This window comes from Amia ocellicauda, chromosome 15, assembly GCF_036373705.1.
Source record: "Amia ocellicauda isolate fAmiCal2 chromosome 15, fAmiCal2.hap1, whole genome shotgun sequence".
NCBI lineage: Eukaryota > Metazoa > Chordata > Actinopteri > Amiiformes > Amiidae > Amia > Amia ocellicauda.
Genome location: NC_089864.1, coordinates 18,108,789 through 18,115,730, shown reverse-complemented (window position 1 = coordinate 18,115,730; position 6,942 = coordinate 18,108,789).

Below are 6,942 nucleotides of genomic sequence, written 5' to 3'. Positions count from 1 at the left end.
AAAGAATTGTGTAACCAAAACATTGAAGTGAGCTAAACATGAATTCAATGAAACAAAAAAAATACTTACCTAGAAACACGACGCTCCTCTTCACGGGAGGAGGATTCAAGCCAAGACCACTCCCTAGCGCGCAGGGCTATCCACTGCTCCATCCCCTCGGCCATTCCCACAGCTGCCCAGAGCCTTCCTACGAATCACAACTCACATTTACTTATACTAACTTACATACTATGACTAAAAGTACGAACGTACCTGCCATATACGATTACTAAGCTGCATACTTTTACTAAAATATGAATGATGCCCCTAATCCAAATGATCGTACTTCTGCTGTGCGGTTTACAATCATATTCACCTGCATAGTATTACATATTTTTCTATATGTTTTTGTCATACTGACAGAGGCCAACTTAATAATAATAATACAAATAAATATCATCCAACTTCATATAGCACCCCCTAACATTTCACAATATCATGTTTTCATTGTGAATAGTAATAAATGCAACCTAAACAAATGACGGAAAGTATAGTGCAGTACCTTGTTTGCGCAGATGTGCAGAATCCCATCGACCTCATTGGTGGAGCAGCGCAGAACTGCGCACAGCTGCGCCACAGGAACGTGAGCAGCTGCGCTTCACTGCGCAGGCGTGACGCGCGTCAATCACAGAGGCGCGTCCTGCGGCCCCGCCCCTTGACCCTTGACCTCCACTATGGGGTGTGGAGTCCCTGTAAGGAGCAGAAGCAATTTTGGAAAGAATTGTGTAACCAAAACATTGAAGTGAGCTAAACATGAAGTCAATGAAATCAATTCAGTAAAATAAAACGTTCCTCCAAACCTGCGACGATCCTCGGTCCTCTTCGCGGGAGGGGGATTCGAGCCTAGACATTCCCTGAGCGCAGAGCTATCCATTGCTCTATCCCCTCGGCCACTCCCGCAGCGGCACACGGGCGACTTATTGCCTTTTATCCTGCACACGTCCGATCACCGGCAGCCAATCAGCGTTGGACATGCAAATTACGGCACAGTCAGTAGCCAATCAGCGGTCACGATCCCCATCGTTCGATTCGTCCTCTCTGTCGCTGGTATACTCTGCGCTTGCGCGTCGCCCCGTGATCTGCCACTGCGGTCACAGCGTGTATTATTCATTTCTCTATTAAATACTGTATCATTATAATACTTATACCACTGCTACTAATGATAATAATTATACTACATTCATTCTGAGTTATTGTCTTTTAACTCTTACAAATTGCTGTTCATTTATTTCAAAAGACCAACAGTACAATCCTGTTCTATTTAAATGAATGCAGTACATTACTGTGAATGTTGGTTGGTTAAATGACTTCGATGTAATATTACACTATTGTACAGTACTGATTGCTCAAAGGAAAGAAAACAGTACTTTACACTCTTTTGTGCAATGCATTTTGGGAACACAAGACTACAGTGAGCCCACACGTGTCAAGTGCTGATCTTTTCACCTCTCGTCATCTTCTGAATGAACAGGCGAGTCCCCTTTTGCTTTGCTTTTCAGCACAGCCATAATACCTCACATTTGCGTTCAACTCATGTTGTGCTGTGAGAATGATTTTGGTAGCCTACCTGCCATCAGATCCCAATGTCAAATAAAGAAGCTGCTTGTAACGTTATATTGCTGTCTTTAAGCCCCAGATCTTTGTTTCTTTGACTAAAATAGTTTTGCGTAAGTGACTGCTGTCGGCCTGAGCAATGCACTGGACTCGGGTTGACTGTGTAATGTTCATGTCAGATGTGAGTGCAGTCTGAGCTGACACACACAGTGCAGCAGAAAGCCCTCACTCAAGCGCTGTGTGCTCAGCCAACGTGCACAACTTCAGAGCTCAGATCTGGCCTGCGAATCGCAAAAGCATTGTAAGCTTACATAGGTTGCAGAAGCCACTGGTGGCAATCATTTCTACAATCTCCTTCCGACGCATACAACGCTTTTGGGAAACGCAGCTGTACAGTTGCTACTGTTACGTTTTATGCAGGGATGCATGATATTCCTTCTCTTTTCATCTGAAATCGTCGGTGATACTGCAAAGCTGTGTAACTTTTTAAACACTTGTTTCAGTGGGAAGCCAAGTGCAACTGTGACACCGTGGAGTGCAGCTGGATTTCTGAATCGGATCCTCCATATTGCAGGGAGTTTCATACAAACTCAATTGTTTTCATTGTGCGAAGTGCAGCCTTCAAACAACGTTGCACGTTTGATTGAAATGTTGCTTTGCTGTCTCTGTAGCGCTGAAATGACAGGCAGCGTGTTTGCTAATATTATCTCGCTGGTTTAACGAACTAAACAATGACAGTAATTTACCACAACCTGCATCGTTCGTCAAAGCGTTCATTTGTGTGGGTGAGCTTTTTCTCATTTGTACACGTCTCTGTTCGCAGGGGAAATCGTTTCTGTAACAGTGTTATGATGGTTTTGTCTCTTTAATGACGGCTGTATTTTGGATCGTGTCGGTCCAAGCTGGTGATAGAATATTCAGACAGGATCATTCATATTAACAGTTGAACTGTTGCGGATTTGTTTTCCAGTGTTATTTTGCTCAGCACAGACTGCTAATGGACATTTGAGCAGGTGGAGATTTTTTGGTTGAGATTGAGTTTTCTTTCATACCCAAGGACTGCCCAGATTGACTTGTCAGCATGTTTCCATGTCAGATCTGTGGACATCAATGTAGTCCTTCAGTGAGTACCATAGTGAGCTGTTACAAGCCCAGTTCTACACAATAAGCTTTTTTCTCCCTATATATTGTCCACGGGACTTTAAAATGATCAAAATGCCTATTTTCTAGGGTTGGGCCTATTTATGGAACAACTGCAAGATGGGGGTGACTTTTGCTTTTGAAATCTCAACAGCTTTTAACGAGAGGTATTTTGAACCCATGATTATGAAAGTTAGTATGTAAATGCATATACGCAAAAAGCACTGGTTGAAGCTAATTTGTATTTATTCATTAGCAGGCACCCTAATCCAGGAAGGTTTACAGTTTTACCTGAGAGCAATTTCAAAACACAAAGTGCTGTAATACAATTAGTACAAATACAATAAGCATACATCCTAGTATTTGGGATGAGACTGAACAGCCGACAATTCAACTATAGGTTACCGATGGGGACTGTCGTCGAGTGACATCATTTGACAGGTAGGCCTATATATTGATTTCATATAGCCTGTAAAATGTACCTCAATGTACCTGTCATGAAGATTGACGGGAGGGTGGGATTTTATATCTGTGGTCTGCGATTGACTAACCACGGTTGCATTCACGTAGAGCGGATTTCCGCAGATCTGCGCAGCTCCACCAATGGGACCCACCCTAAGAAGGACCCCGGAAGCTGGAACTGAGTCAATAACGCATGACGGTCTTGGTAGAGTCCGAGACCGACCACTAAGCCTGGCAGTCCCCTCCCCAGCACCATGGATTGGAGAGGAGGAAAGCTTCATATGATCAATATCCAGGAAAGAGGGAAGAGATTTGGGAGGGGTACTGCCAACAAAGGGTTATCATTGTTGTAACTGCTCTAAGGACATCCAAAAGGTGAAGTCATTCTATTAAACATTTTTCCCCAAATGGAAAATTGGGACCAGTAACACATTAGTAAATACATGTTAAATTAGTAAATGCATATATTAGTAACTACATGTGTAACCACCTTTCATGAAAAATGGGTAGTTACGATTATGTACTTACACATAACATTTATCCGTTTTAAACATTAGGTACATTGTAACAATGCAGAATTACACTATACCTGTGTGTACCTACAAATGTAGCTCATGAGTACCTACTATGCAAGTACCTAGAGACACTTATTGTAAATTGCTACCTACATTGGACACAAATAATACTATACATACTATTTGACTAACAAAAAACAGGTAGAGTGTAGTATCCAAGACATAGGAAGACTGCAACCCAGTCACTGTCTAATATCTCTAAGAATTCTGAATCCGCATTTTGAATATAGGGGTGACTATTCAAAGAGTTGTGGATAACAGCTGTGGAATTATAGTCACACTATTTGTCATGCACATCCCTACCTTATATAGTGAGCTAACAAGTGCAGACATAATACCAGTCCTAGATATGTGCTATGAGGGTAGACAGTAGGCATTGGCATAGGTTTGTCTCCAACATTGGGGGGACGCTGCTGTCCGTTTGGTTTTGTTGACCTCCCCGCCGCCACCAACCCATCCAAACTCAAAACACACATTTTTGTGTATTTGTGGCAGTATCGAGCCATTAGCAATTAAAAATGAACTCAGATTTTAATACATTTAAATTGCATGGAGGCAGGTACACCAACCTTTAAATAGCTTAGGCTACATTTTAATAACATATGCATCAAACTAATAACAAAAGGCAACAACCTCTCTTGCCCACTTGAACATAAGAAAGATTACAAAAGGGAGGAGGCTATTTGACCCATCGTGCTCGTTCGGTGTCCATTAATTACTAAGTGATCCAAGGATCCTATCCAGTTTATTTTGAAATGATTCCAAAATTGTTGCTTCAGCCACATCGCTGGGGAGTTTGTTCAGATTGTGACGCCTCTCTGCGTGAAGAAGGGTCTCCTGTTTTCTGTCTTGAATGCCTTGAAGCCCAATTCCCATTTGTGTCCCCGGGTGCGTGTGTCCCTGCTGATCTGGAAAAGCTCCTCTGGTTTGATGTGGTCGAAGCCTTTCATGATTTTGAAGACTTGGATCAAGTCCCCACGTAGTCTCCTCTGTTCCAGGGTGTAAAGGTTCAGGTCCCTCAGTCTCTCAGTAGGACATTCCCTTCAGACCTGGAATAAGTCTGGTTGCTCTCCTCTGAACTGTCTCTAGAGCAGCGATATCTTTCTTGAAGTGTGGAGCCCAGAACTGTCCACAGTATCCAGATGAGCTCTAACTAGTGCATTGTACAGTCTGAACATCACTGCCCTTGATCTCAATTCTACACTTTTGACAATATACCCTAACATCCTGTTTGCCTTTTTTTATTGCTTCCCCACATTGTTTGGATGGGGAGAGTGAGGAGTCCACATAGACTCCTAGGTCTTTCTCATGGGTCACTGACCCCAGCAGCACGGCCTGAAGCGGAACTGGTTCTGGGTGAAACATCCCAACACATGTTGGGAGCCTAGATTTCAATTCATAGTGTTTAGCAAGAGTCATTTAGTCATTCATCTGGTACATTTGAATTCAAGGTACGTCATGAAGTCAATAATAGGTGACGCGCGTCAGCTACAGAAGCGCGTCCTGCGGCCCCGCCCCTTGACCCTTGACCTCCACTATGGGGTGTTGAGTCCCTGTAAGGAGCAGAAGCAATTTTGGAAAGAATTGTGTAACCAAAACATTGAAGTGAGCTAAACATGAATTCAATGAAACAAAAAAAATACTTACCTAGAAACACGACGCTCCTCTTCACGGGAGGAGGATTCAAGCCAAGACCACTCCCTAGCGCGCAGGGCTATCCACTGCTCCATCCCCTCGGCCATTCCCACAGCTGCCCAGAGCCTTCCTACGAATCACAACTCACATTTACTTATACTAACTTACATACTATGACTAAAAGTACGAACGTACCTGCCATTTACGATTACTAAGCTGCATACTTTTACTAAAATATGAATGATGCCCCTAATCCAAATGATCGTACTTCTGCTGTGCGGTTTACAATCATATTCACCTGCATAGTATTACATATTTTTCTATATGTTTTTGTCATACTGACAGAGGCCAACTTAATAATAATAATACAAATAAATATCATGCAACTTCATATAGCACCCCCTAACATTTCACAATATCATGTTTTCATTGTGAATAGTAATAAATGCAACCTAAACAAATGACGGAAAGTATAGTGCAGTACCTTGTTTGCGCAGATGTGCAGAATCCCATCGACCTCATTGGTGGAGCAGCGCAGAACTGCGCACAGCTGCGCCACAGGAACGTGAGCAGCTGCGCTTCACTGCGCAGGCGTGACGCGCGTCAACCACAGAGGCGCGTCCTGCGGCCCCGCCCCTTGACCCTTGACCTCCACTATGGGGTGTGGAGTCCCTGTAAGGAGCAGAAGCAATTTTGGAAAGAATTGTGTAACCAAAACATTGAAGTGAGCTAAACATGAAGTCAATGAAATCAATTCAGTAAAATAAAACGTTCCTCCAAACCTGCGACGATCCTCGGTCCTCTTCGCGGGAGGGGGATTCGAGCCTAGACATTCCCTGCGCGCAGAGCTATCCATTGCTCTATCCCCTCGGCCACTCCCGCAGCGGCACACGGGCGACTTATTGCCTTTTATCCTGCACACGTCCGATCACCGGCAGCCAATCAGCGTTGGACATGCAAATTACGGCACAGTCAGTAGCCAATCAGCGGTCACGATCCCCATCGTTCGAATCGTCCTCTCTGTCGCTGGTATACTCTGCGCTTGCGCGTCGCCCCGTGATCTGCCACTGCGGTCACAGCGTGTATTATTCATTTCTCTATTAAATACTGTATCATTATAATACTTATACCACTGCTACTAATGATAATAATTATACTACATTCATTCTGAGTTATTGTCTTTTAACTCTTACAAATTGCTGTTCATTTATTTCAAAAGACCAACAGTACAATCCTGTTCTATTTAAATGAATGCAGTACATTACTGTGAATGTTGGTTGGTTAAATGACTTCGATGTAATATTACACTATTGTACAGTACTGATTGCTCAAAGGAAAGAAAACAGTACTTTACACTCTTTTGTGCAATGCATTTTGGGAACACAAGACTACAGTGAGCCCACACGTGTCAAGTGCTGATCTTTTCACCTCTCGTCATCTTCTGAATGAACAGGCGAGTCCCCTTTTGCTTTGCTTTTCAGCACAGCCATAATACCTCACATTTGCGTTCAACTCATGTTGTGCTGTGAGAATGATT